This window comes from Chrysemys picta, chromosome 16 (genome assembly GCF_011386835.1).
Source record: "Chrysemys picta bellii isolate R12L10 chromosome 16, ASM1138683v2, whole genome shotgun sequence".
NCBI classification, from domain to species: Eukaryota; Metazoa; Chordata; order Testudines; family Emydidae; genus Chrysemys; species Chrysemys picta.
Window position 1 is genome coordinate 24,170,599 of NC_088806.1, and position 13,860 is coordinate 24,184,458.

The 13,860-nt window shown below is 39.5% G+C and overlaps 1 long non-coding RNA gene across 1 annotated transcript; it reads right to left on the reverse strand.

Annotated features, from left to right (window-relative positions):
- Nucleotides 1–2,384: 2,384 nt before the first annotated feature.
- LOC122173880 (uncharacterized) lies at nt 2,385–6,104 on the reverse strand. Its single transcript, XR_006174864.2, has 3 exons — nt 5,971–6,104; nt 5,112–5,236; nt 2,385–2,694 (listed from the first exon to the last, which is right to left on the reverse strand). It is a non-coding gene; the product is annotated as an uncharacterized LOC122173880 (long non-coding RNA).
- Nucleotides 6,105–13,860: the final 7,756 nt, after the last annotated feature.

Here is a 13,860-nt window from a genome sequence, read left to right on the forward strand (position 1 = left end):
ACTCCCCTTGATTTATAAAGTGGTTTGAGGCCAATGGATTAAAAGTGCTGTGTAAGAGCCAAATGCCTTTTTTGCTTCAAGGTTTGTTTATTTCAGTCTGATTCTCACATAAATGTAGCCTTCACACGACCCTCTCGGAAACAATGGCAACAGCAAAGATTCTCTCAGGCTTGTGCGTATGATCTTTTCTTTTCTATCTTTTGCTTGGAGGCTCGAGAAGATTAAAGGGTTGTTTTATGAGCCCAACTCTGACCCAGGGGGGGTCATAAGTAAAAGCGAGAGAAGTACACAGTGAGAACTTCAAAGTGCTTCGGAGCACAGCTCTGCTTCAGTTCCATTAGAAATATCGAAATTGCCATGCCAGATTAGACCAATAGTTTGTCTAGTCCTGCCCTCACAGTAGCAAAGAACTTAAGTTTCAGAAGAAGATTTAAAATCCTTCAAACGGACAGTTATGTAAATCATATTGGTAGGGGGGCATTTCTTCCTAGCTGTTAGTAGTGGGCTCGTGTCCCGAAGCATGAGGACTGAGGTCCTTTATAAACATTTCTCCGTGTTACTGTAACTGCCTATGATATTCTTATTACTGAAATAAATATCTAAACTTTGAATGCTTCTAAGAGCTTTGTCTCAATAATATTTTGCTGCAGTGAGTTCTGCAGGTTAATTATTTGTAAAATGGGACTAAAGCTTTATTTACATTTACCTCAGCTGAAAAGTGCCATTGTAATGCTACAGTTCGATAGGGTTCTTGGAGATGGCTCTGGGCATGCTTCCTAGACAATAAAGGGGCAGAAAGGAGATTATGTAGGTGTCTGGCTGGCTGCATCCCATTTGAATTGACCATTTGAATGCTGCTGAGATTTAATTATATTACGTTGTATTGTGTTCTTGGGTGTCTAGAGCTTTGCATGGGCATCTTTTTAGTTATTGTTTATAAATAAATGAAATAATGACATTATATAAACATTGTGATTGTTGGTAAATTTTAACCCAGGCTCTTCCTAGCTAAGAACATGAGCTAGATCCTCTAGCAAACTCCAGTCCTCTGTTGATCAGGCACAGAGGGGGACATACATAGGGGGAAAGTGTTGTGATGACCATGATTTGTAATTATTCCTTTCCAAAGCGTAGGGTTGGTCACATGTATTAACAGCTCGGGTGGTTTTACTGTATGCCTCTCTATACCACAACCAGACAGGCACTTGGGTTTTTCTGTTGACAGTGGCTACCAGAGGCTCAACAGCTTTCGCAGAGTGATCAATTTCCACAAGGCCAGACGCTGCCTTCACCTACGCTATTGTGTGAGACAGACAATTATGGAAGCATCCTCTTTATGCAATTCATCTGCAGGCGTAGCACCATAAGCTCTTTCGAGAGTGTTGAGGAGAAGCCCCTGAAAATTCCTGCTTAAAGTTTGTCTAAACTTATTTTGAAAAGGCACGGTTATTGTATTTCTCGAAGTCTGTCTGCAGCTATGGCAGAAGGAAACAGATGTAAGCAAGCCTATCCATTCCTTCCTTCCAAGGCTCTGTTAGTTCCTGGATGGCAGCCAATGTTCAAACCAGGGCTCGAGGCGGTACCGCTTTCTCTCCTCTCCCTGACCTGCTAACAGACAAGACATTTGTACATTACTGAACACTGGAGTACACACTGTGCCTTGCAACTGGACAGTCTAGGGTACTCAACAGAGTTGTAAATCTCCAGTCGTACCTTTCGTCGCGGGAATCTTGGATATTGTCAGAAATACTCCCTTGTGAGCCGCCCTAGATTTAAAGAAAACTGCCCTCCCCCAGTACACACCAAAAAAGGAGCTGGAGTTGCTGTTGATACAAAGTCTCCTGTTAGCCAGAAAGTGATCAAAACAACCTTGTGACATGAGTGATTGGCTGTGTGTATGGCGTCAGCTCTGTGATACAGGGGGACTGCAACGTGTTTGTCAGGTTCTGTATTGCAAAGCCTTGATAATCTTTGTCATCGAACCAAAGTCTTATGCCAGTTCAATGATGTAAGGTCATTTTAATTCCGTCCCACAGTTGTTGGTGGGTTCCTCCCGCCCCTTTTCCCTGGAGGTTAATCACTGCATGAGGTGATTGTCCCTGGCGCATTCTGTGATCTGGAAATTTGGTTGCTAATTACTGCCTTAGCACCAAGGTCGGCATCTGCAGAGTCCTGCCCTGTGAGTGACTGCACTGGTCCATGATTTGAATTGCAGGATGTTTCTGGCTAACTATGAGTCTAATGGGGGTTGACCAGTCTGCGTCTGGAAGAAAAATGGACTCCCCTTGTAATCTAGAGTGTATACCTAATAAACTCTTAGCGCTTCACAAGCTTAGCAACACAAGAAGGAAAATACCTGTCTAAAAGGGAGATAATCCCAATTTAGGAAAAGCATAGTTGATTTTTCTTTTGACTTTTCAGGTTGTTTGGGAGGTGGGGGAGGAAAGGGGGAGACTTGTGTAAACTGGCCCAAACCTCCCTAAAAATCTTGCTCGGACGATGAATTTTTTCTTCCCCTTTCCCTTTCTGGTCACGTTTTACCTCTGGAGTTACTCAGCGAATTAATAGGTATAGAAATGCAAAGCTCTTTTCTTATTACACGCCATCGATCTGATTGCAGTGTCATTAATTGAAAGACTCGGGAAATGTGATGGATGGTTCGGCTCAGGATTCCACATTCATTTTGGCGTAGCCCTGCAGGAGAAAAGCTGCATGAAGCTGATTGAAGGGCTCTTTTTGTCTGACATGAATTATTCTTTCATTGTCAAACCTTGTAACAGCATTCAGACATAGGGAGATTTACAATGTGAAATCCTAAACGGGGTCTAGTCTTAAAATAAAATGAGGGGGGTGGAAAGGCTTTATCGTACAACGTTGAAAATAGCTATATTTGTAAAAAAACCTATTTCTATAAATTAAATCTCCTCTGCGAATCCCAAGGGGTTAACTTTGCTCACTCAATTTTGAATTAGTTCAATGTTAAGGCCACAGATGAAAAACAATTGCTTTAATCATGTAACTATTGTCAACATTTTTATTACAGCCAAAGAGGTTTGGTAGTTTGGAAGAGTTTGTTTGTTGGTTTGTTTGACTACTGTCATTTACCTACCATACCGATTTGCCCATTAATCTGTGGCCCCCAGTTGTCCTATAAAATTCAGTTGAGAGTTATTTTTATTAGGGCAAAAAAGCAGCAGGCAATATTTAAATAATTAGTTTTAAAGAAATTGTTTAGAATTTGGGAAAGCAGGAAAATATACAATATTGCTTGTGCTGTCAAAATTTCAGATTATACCCAATTTGTTTCTGAAGGCAAATCTTGTCAACTGTCTTGTGATTTTGTTCTTAGCTGATGATCCTGGAGTGTTCTATTGCCTAAATTTCTGTTGCTCTTTTGTCTGTTAAATATTTGTGCCACGTTGCTGGGAAATGCCTACAATATCACCAAATGGAACAATAAAAATCCAGCATGAAGGTACAGTCCATCCCTTACTTGTAATTGATGTTACTGGTTAAGCGTTTTTAATGCAAAATAGCCACCCAACCTGTAGTCTTAGTTGAGAAGAAAATAGTGAAATAACATTATAAATTGTAAATATAGAAATGCCTAGGGAGGGAGCTAAATTAGACATATTAGATGAAGAAAAAACATTGGTTTAGATTATTCCTCTAATTATTTTTTAAGAAAATGACTCATTTTATCAGCATGTGGTATGTTTTAAGGACCGAAGGTATTAGAAACCAGGCTGTAAGCTCAATACAAAATGGGCTAGGAAACAGAAGAATTCGACATAAAACACAGTAATGAAAATGATCTATTTATCTGTCTCAGCCTACCTACTTGCCTAAGCAGTTATAATACATCCTCTACAGGGATTCAGATCTTCTACTGTTCTGTTTGCCCCCCTCAAATGAGACAACACATTGAGTGTGATTATTTTGTGTTACAAACTCTTAAATAAAGATTCCTTTAACTTGAAATATATATTGCAGGCAACAAATTGGTCCAATAAGGAAGATTAGTAATTCATATTAAAGTAGGAAATAGTCTATTCACATACAATGAAATCAAATGAGTTGGTAGGAATGGTTGTCCTGTCCCCATCCCTGTTCTGCATATAACACCCTCACGTATGTATATTAAGGTCTCATTCTTCAGTGAAGGGTGAGATTATTTTGTAGAATCTGTTATGCTTGTGTCTGTCTCTCTGATAGGACCTTTGGCAGAGGGGCTGAGAGCACGGTTGTTTTAGTGGGACTGCAGATCCTGGCTAGTGCTCAACTTATTATACTAATCCTGTGGTGTGTCTCTTTCAGAGAGCAAAGAGACTAGGATAAACCCTGCTCTTGGCATATTGGAAATCTGCTGTCACCATAGCACCTGCAATTCCCAACAGCTAAGTTTTGAAATGAAGTGCATGGCGGGTCAGCACCATTTAAAATAAAAAAAGCCTGTTATTCCTTTACTTCGTGCTGTACAATCTGCTCTGGGATTCTTGCACTCAGGGCTTTATTTGGTCAGGAAATTGTTTTACTGCAGTTTACCTTTAATCTTGTTTCATTGAGAACACCTTTCTCAATGAAACAACCTTGTTTCATTGTGTGGTTACCAGCGACTAGTTATTCACTACTCTTCTAGCCATTACCATTTTCTTATTGGGGAATTTCTCTTTGGGGATGTATTTTTGCTGCTTTGTTTTTTAAAGAGGGTTTGTTTTTAAGCCTTCTCAGGCTGAATAAAGATGATGACTTTTGAGGGTCACTGGGAGGAAAAAAATGGTCTGGTGTCCCTAACAAGCCTTCCAAGGATTGTGATATAAGTAGCAATAGAGCTAACGAGATAGTTAGGCAACATATGTCTCCATGTGGGACTTTGTGGGCACATTATCCACGAGAAAAAAATGCTACTTATAAGTAACAAACTAATTCCATCAAATGATTTAATTTTTAATCTGTGACATATTTCAAAATATTCCTTCAAATTAAATTTCAATTGACACTAGAGTTGTTCTTATGAAATCTCTGGACATAAAATTGCCCACAGGTTATAGTCGCACCTTTGAAATATTCTATGCCTAACAGACAGTAAACCGGATCTTTCTCATCCTTACCTCTTATTGTGGAGTCAGGGTGGTGGTGGAGTTTTTGATTTGGGAAGGTGGTGTTTTTTTATTTTTGTCCTTCCTGACTAAGTAGCATTTTGCTGGTTTTCCTAAGATGAAATTCATTTGTCGAGCTTAAAAACAAATGAGGATAAGAGGTTCTGTATTTTTCTTTGTAATTGTTAGGCTAATATCTAAAAATGTGCAGGAAACACCCTTAACATGTCTTTAAAAATAACAGTTGTTTTTAAAAAATTAACAGTTTCGGTTTTTAAAAGGGTATAATTTGCTCATTTTCTGGGCTTAACTTCAATACAATCAACCCTCTTTTAGTCTTTTCTGAAGACGTAAAATTTCATACATATTTATATATTAAATTATCAAATACATATTCGTCAAATGCATCCTTAACTCCAGAACAGTTGATTTAAAAAAAAAAAAAAAAAGGATGCACAGCTACGGATCAGAGAATCTCTTTTGTTAAAACCTTTAAATCACCATTTATTTATTTGTTTAGTTCAATTTCTTTTTATTGTGTTGTCCAAAGGAAAATATACAATGCCACGTCTAATTATGTTAGTATTCACATTAATAACCTGTAACTTTACATAACAATGAGCACTAAACATTGAAAAGGCAGAAACAGATGCAATTATTTGTTGCTAGCTAAGTTACTGTACGTGACCCAGGTGCTGTATTATTATTTGCATGTGTTTCCCACCTTTGTTCACTCAGACACATGGGGATCTCAAGCTATTGCTGACTAATTGATAGTTGTAGTAACTGCTATAGGCTCCTTAGATTAGAAATGCATGCAGACGTGTGTCTTGATTCAAACATTAAGGAACACACACTCTCACTTACTTACATGGGCAGAAAGTCTTCATACTAATAGAGGTGTGGGATGGAGATAGCAGGACATAAAACAGAAGAGAGAGAGGGAGAGAGAGAGAGACAGAGACAGAGAGATGGCATGCAGCATATATACCCCTACAAATAGTTCTAAAATGCGTTTGCAAATGCAGAAGTCTTCAGAACCTTCCAACAGTTCAGAACACCCTTTTTATCTCTTCTCTGCGGGACGTCTCCTCCAGATTACTCGAAAAAAGCGGAAAAGGTGAGAGCTCTGCCATCTTAGCTCTGAATTCATCTGATTTCCTTCCCCCCCCCCCTTGTATTCCTCATGCCATTGTCCATTCTTATGATGGCAGCCGCCCTTGCTCTTGAATGCAAGTGTCACAGCGGGAGCAAAAAGGGTTCAGGGCTGCATTGTCAAAGCCATGGTTGCTTATTGTTTCTTAGCCTTTCACTGCTCTGCTTTTCCAAGCCTCTTTCCCTATCGGTGGCCCCTGTCAAGGGGAGGAGTAGGGAGAAAATTGCAAGAGTTAGTCGTCCTTTTTTATTGCACACTGTTATGATAAACAGCCCAGCAATAGATTCCACAAAATTAGGAATTATAACGATGGGATGGGGTGGGGTGGGGAGAATTCTTTGTAGGTTTGTGTTTGTCGCTGTCCATCTGTCAGAAGGTTGGTTTCTTAGGAAAGACTTTTGTATTGGTGTTTTGGCCAGCCAAAAAGTAGAAGCAGCTGCAAAGTGAACAGTGAGTTATTTAGCCACAAGGTAAAAATTTCCTGTTGCTATTTGGATACTGAAGCTTTTCAATCTTAAGGGGGAGAAAAAGCATGACTGAAGGCATTTCTTAGCTGTGGTCCATCCATCTATCTATATTTTACGTATAAAAGCAATATATGATGATTGCAACTTGGCTTCTTTTGAAAATGGTTCAACAGAGAACAAGGTTTTTGTTTTAGAACATTGAATCTTGCACTGGAAAACAAAGAGGGGAACAACTTCCTTGTTCTAGTCACAAGAAAGACGCGGGGTTGTCAGTTCATCTAAAAGTAAAATTGTGTCGTAATTTTTTCCTCCCACAACAAAAATTGTTCTCAGATATGTAGTTGGCATTTATATATCTGTCTGATTGTTTTCTATGAACAGGCCAGCTTTTCCGGTACCCCTACTTCAGGGAGGTTACAAAGTGATGGCCTCAAAAGTTTTTTGTTTAACTATGTCCTGGTATTAAAAACAAATTATATTTATAAAATGTGGCTTCCAGTAAGAATACAAATGCATTTAAGTATCCAAGCTATGCATTTTTGTTAAAGCTAGGCAAATCTGATCAAGAAGAAGAGAAGCAAGTGAAATTTGGGCTAGAGCCCTAAATTGCTCTACTAAATATCAATATTTTACCAATCCCCTTTTATAGTTTGCAACCTCAGTGTAAATTAAATTTGCCCGGTGTGGAATTTAATTTTTAAAAGCATCTATCATTACATTACATTGACAAAACTATTTTGATATCTATAATTATCGAGAGAAAACATTTCAGATCATTCAGATGTTTATTCCTTGAACTCTGAATATCAAAGTGGTTGCGAATATCTAGCACTATTTTATCATGTCTAATAATAGTGGGCAGAGTGCTTTCTCAGTTGTAAATGTAGTTTAAGTCTGAGTGGGGTTTTGGAGAGAAATATCCTTTAACTGAATGTTCATAACCTGTTTTGGTTATATTTGAGAAGACCCCGTTGTTTGGCTCTCCCAAATGATAAATGTTTCTTGTGAATTATTTTGAAATAAATGGGAACAAATATTTCAAACCAACTCCTTCCCTTTTTAATAGAGAATTTTAGAAGTTACCGATTCTAGTGTGTGTTAATGGTCCGATGATCAAATTATGTTAATACATCCTGCAAACACCTTGACTTGCTTTGTGCAATAAGTTTTTTTTAGACACATGCATTGTCTTGTATTACCGAGGTTTAGGTCAAGCATGCGTCTGTTTGAAATTTCTCTATAAATGAAACTTTTGAAGCAACGTTGAAAGAACTCTGGCCTTGTTTTCCGCCAAAGTCTGAATGCATTTGAGGCCACCCTGAAAGCACAATGTTTAAATTCTATTCCACATCTGCCTTATATTTGCAATTGTAGGCCAGTGGTCATGGGCAAGGAGTACTGATCAGTGATAAAGTTTAGTGTCTTCTTTGCCAGGAGATTGTCATGTCTGCCCTGTAAATCTGGACTATTATTTTTGGAAAATCTTCTTTAATGGGATTTGAATTGATAACCTCTGATGATCCTTACTATGGGGAAAAATACCACTGTAGAACTTGGCTTCTTTTGAAAATGGTTCAACAGAGAACAAGGTTTTTGTTTTAGAACATTGAATCTTGCACTGGAAAACAAAGAGGGGAACAACTTCCTTGTTCTAGTCACAAGAAAGACGCGGGGTTGTCTTGCATCTGAAGAAGTGAGGTTCTTACCCACGAAAGCTTATGCTCCCAATACTTCTGTTAGTCTCAAAGGTGCCACAGGACCCTCTGTTGCTTTTTACAGATTCAGACTAACACGGCTACCCCTCTGATACTGTAGAACAGGATTCAAATATGTTAAAAATTCTGCACACTGGCTCTTTCAGATACGATAGGCTTAATTCTGATTCTGACTCACTCTAGAGTGAATAACGAGTCGTTCTATTGAACTCAGTGGAGTTTTACCTGTGTAAAACAAGTAAGAGTGGTATCAGTATCAGGCCCAGTTAATTTATTTTCAGTTCAAGACCATGGACCATATCTTTCAGGTCTTTACCCATGCACAACTCCTATTTACCACTTGTAATGACAGATGCTTATGGGCCAGGTACAATGGTCTCAATTCTGCTCTCATTTAAAGGGTATAAATCTTTGACTTGGGTGGATACTCCAAATTCACACCCACTAAAATGAGATCAGAATTTGACCTTCTGGGGTCCAGGAATAAACTGTTGAATGTTTTCTTTAGATAGTAAAATGTATTTCCAATCTAAAATAAGAAGGTTGGGATTTATACAAGTGCTCTGCATTGGCCTGGCTCTGCTCTCATAGATGTCAATGGAAACTTGACCACTGAGTTTTGATGGAAGCAGAGTGAGGCCAGTGCTAAGCAGTTTTGAAAATCCGATCCTAAGAGAGTAAATGGGAGGTTAGCCAGCATAAGGACAACAGGATTTGGCTGCATAAATGTGTTTTGCTTCAGCACAGAGCAGTTAATGGAGAATGAATGCAGAGCTGTCATGACCCTGGGAATGGGAGAACTGGTTTGGATGTAATTAGAAAAAACCTCCCTCTAAGTGCTTTAAGCTGTATTTAATTTGAGGATAGAATATTATCTCCATATTTTTTGTGGTTTTTTTGCAATGTTCAATAAACTTTTTATACAATAAATGGTTGTATTGGTCTCTCTATTCCTCGAGCACTACTCTTACTGAGTGGAATTTGCCCCCGTACAGAGGAAAGACCTAGGCACCTCTTAACTCCCCAAAACCAAGCTTAAGAGGGACTAAAGTGGTACCCAGGCCTTGTACTGGTTGTCTAAATAGCAATGAATGTAATCTTCCTGGTGTTATTGAGTAACTCTCAGTTACTTCAGTGGGAATTACTTTGTATCCAGAAGGGAGAATGGATCATCGGGATCCTATGTGAGACCAGAATCTGAGCTAAAATCCCATTAAAAAGACCATAAGAATGGCCATATTGGGTCAGACCAAGGTCCATCCAGCCCAGTTTCCTGTCTTCTGACAGTGGCCAATGCCAGGTGCCCCAGAGGGAATGAACAGAACAGGCAATCACCAAGTGATCTATCCCCTACCGCCCGTTCTCAGCCTCTGGCAGACAGAGGCTAGGGACACCATCCCTGCCCATCTTGGCTAATAGCCATTGGTGGACCTATCCTCCATGAATTTATCTAGTTCTTTTTTGAACCCTGTTATAGTCTTGGCCTTCACAACACCCTCTGGCAGAGAGTTCAACGGGTTGACTGTGCACTGTGTGAAGAAATACTTCCTTTCGTTTGTTTTAAACCCACTGCCTATTAATTTCATTTGGTGACCCCTAGTTCTTGTGTTATGAGAAGGAGTAAATAACACTTCCTTATTTACTTTTTCCACATCAGTCATGATTTTATAGACCTCAATCATATCCCCCTTTAGTCGTCTCTTTTCCAAGCTGGAAAAGTCCCAATCTTATTAATCTCTCCTCATATGGAAGCTGTTCCATACCTCTAATCATTTTTGTTGCCCTTTCCTGAACCTTTTCCAATTCCAATATAAATAAAAAGGCTATTGGCACAGCAATGGAAATCTCACAACATAATCTGTTCTCTTGAGATTTGTAGCCTTATTTTGCAGTGAGGTTCAGGTAAGTCTCCTGACCTTTGGGGTGCCTTTTTCTGACTAGAACCTGAACCCTGAACCTTTTGAGGTTTCCCCAGCACGTTCAATTGACTATGGTAATGAATTTAAAAGCCAGTCACTGTACTCCTTGCTCACCACTCACACAACTCCCATTGACTTAACTGGGATTTACATACATATAAAGGCTGCAGGCTTAGAAAGTAACAACTGAGCACAAGCAAAGCAGACTTTTTTGGATAGCAAGGTCAGGACAACGTGAATGGCCAGTGGAGGCCAATATGAAATTTTTATTGAATCCACATCCATATTTCATTCTCATTTGCGGTATATAGAAATAGGACAGTATCCCTTTAAATAGTACATGAGCCATCTAATAGTGCTCCCTGTTCTGTGTTTTAGAAGCCGCCAGAACCCAACCAGAAGTGCAACGTGTACATGTATCTAGGCCTTGCATGTTGTGTGTATTCAGTGACTAGGCTGTGCCCATGTGGTTTCTTCATTTCCTGTTGGTTATGTAAAGGGCAAAAGACACAACATCATTGTAGCCCAGCTGCTGATTCAATTTGGGCAGCACTTCACTCTACAACTAACTGCATTTGCTTCAGTGGAACCATTTGTGTAGTTAAAGTGCTCTTCAGATACGTAGAAGGATCAGAATCTGCCCCTGTAGGTGGGAAATAAAACAGCTTAAGTTCTGGGGAGCTGCTGGGACAGAAAGTTGAAGATATGTAGAGGAATTCTCTGCCTTCCAATGGGAAAAAAAACTGGTAGGAAAAACCCTCTCCACAACGGGAAACTTGGAAGAGAGTATGGAGTGAAAGGCTGGCCCAGCAATTACTTTTCTAGTGGGCAAGATTGCCTTGGTTTTCAGTTTATAAACGTAAAATTGTGGGTAGTGTGTCTATTAGAGATGGTTCAGAATGGTAGAGTTGGGGTGGGGGTGGGGGGGCAGTTTTCAGATGGTGTAACTTGTCATAGCAATTTATACCAGCTGAGGATCTGTCCTCGGACTCGTATCCTGAACTGAACTTTCCTAAAGTTGGAGATGTTTGCATCTGCTGCTTTGGTTCCTTTCTACTTTAGAGGTGTCAAATGGATTAACCAGATCAGAACTCTGAAAGCTCTGGCCAGTTAGAGAACATTCATGTGATATTAATGGCAGCCAAGATAAGGCTTCTTCTTACAGGCTTTCTAACTGGGTTCATTAACTACGTTTTAATAGTGTGTTAGAAATATCTTAGATGTTCAAATATCAGGGTTAATTTGTATTTTACAACTAAACACAATTTCTGCTTTGCAGCTGAGACTGCCAGAAGGTGCCTTCAAAAGGAAAATTAGCAATTGCCTTGTCTTTAGTTTGTTTGATTGTTTATTTATTTTAGCGTCATCTACTGTCTACGAACTGCTTGTGAAATTCCCACTTTTATCAGCACATGTTCCATTTCTGGACCCAGCACAGTCGTGATGCAATGATAGTACCTAAGTAAAAAAGCTTGGGCAATATTCTGACCTCAGAGACATGTCCACCATTCCCATTGACTTCAATAATAGTGGATCAGATCCTGAAGTGCTTAACTATGAAAACTTCCCCCTAAGGCACAAAATGAGAGACAGGCAACCAACTCCTATTGATTTTTCAATGGGAATTGGGCAACTAATTGTACTTTGTACCTTTTGAAAATCTCCCCCTTTGTTTCTTGAAATCAACCATTGTTTAATCTGAGCAAGGACTGAGTAAACATACTTAGGTTAATAACAATACATACTTACCCTTTTCATAGTCTTCCATCCTATGATCTCTAAGCATCTCAAAAATTAATTGTGTAGATACAGAATCTGCAAGCACAATTTGACCCCTTGTGTAATAAATACTAAACTTGCTATGGGAGGATGTGTCTCATGGGCCATGTGGCTGAATCTTGGTACCTTACTTTCAGAGGCAAGAAGTGGGCTTTAGAGCATGGGATTTGAAATCAAGACTCCCAGGTTCTGTTTTCAGTGCTAGAGACTGACTGACTGTGTGTGGACTTAGGCAAGACACTTAATCTCTCTGTGCCTTAGTTTTGCCATCTGTATGGGAATAATACTGCCCTATACCTCTGGGCTGTTGTGAGGCTTAATTGGTGTATGTAATATGCTTTGTTAAAAAGGACTACAGAAGTACATATAATAATTATCATTTAAAATTTGTTCTGCTAAAATGGGTGATTTTGTTTAGTTAAAATCAGACACCTTCCTCCTCCTCCCCCCCCTCACATTCTTTCATCGAAATCTCAGACCTCCAAATCTCTTTGGAGGTATGAAAATATTCATTAAACTCTTTCCTCGTTTGTTTTAATTTTCATTCAGGTCTGAAATTCCAGTTTCCAGACTGGGCTAAAAACAGAAGTTCCAAAATCTTTTGGGACAGGCTGTTTTAAAGGGTGCTTCTGACCTGCCTGAAAGCAAGAAGTATTGGATATCTAACCAGAGAGTCAGTTCTCGTTAGATTTCAAACACTGGGGCCAGATCATACAAGGAGCCGAGTGCCCTCCACTCACATGGATTTCAATGGAAGTAGAGGATGCAACACCTTGCAGCTCCCAGACTTGATTCCCAGTTGCTGGAGGACCTGGAGGAGTATCCATAAGGTTCAGAAAAGCAACTGCCTATTCAAGTGCTTATTCCAATCAAAATCAGCCTCCAAACTTATGGAAGTTCAACCATCACTGATATCTATCCAGTTTCATCCCACATTAACTGGTGTGGCCAGATGCTAAAACACTGACGATAAGGATATCTCTCTCTGTGTCTCTCAGGTAGTTGTACTGGTGAATATCACCATAGTATCGGAGAGCCTAATGGAAGTGCTGACACAAACTTAAATGTAATGGCACAAAAATGCTAGAATAAGAAACCTATTGTGTTTCATGTTATTTGCACTTGAATTTATTGCAGATCGTGTTTCCTGTACGTTGCCCCTCTTTTCCGCCTATGATACTCACCTTGATCCCTCTACTTGTTTGCTATTCCCACTCCTACCTTTTTCGTAGCTTTCCCTGTGCATGGATCATCCTCCCAATCCCAGTTTGTCAAGTCACCATCTTCTCCACATCAAATTCCTCCTAAATCGTCACGTCTTCATCAGCACCCAGAGGAAAAGAATTACCCTGTTAATATGGGTGTGTGTGTTTGTTATGGATCTAAATAGATTAGCTAGAAGATGTGCATATACCTAAACAAAGTAACCATATACTCTTCCTACTGTAAGCTTTGTACTTCCTTCCCTCACTTGTTTATTAACCTCACTTGTGTGAGGTCTAGAATTAGACTGGTGAACTTTTTGGGGGTAGGGGACCGGGGCAAGTCCTTTTGTTTGCTCCACATTGTTCATAGCACATTTTGGGGACTGTGTGGATAAGTTTAAGTGGTAACAATTAAGGGTTAGTTCAAGTACAAGTCTTAGATCAGAAAAATGTGAGATCAGCACAGCTGGCACTAAGACCCATGCACAGACAGCAGGCGGAGCTTGGATGGTAAAAGTCA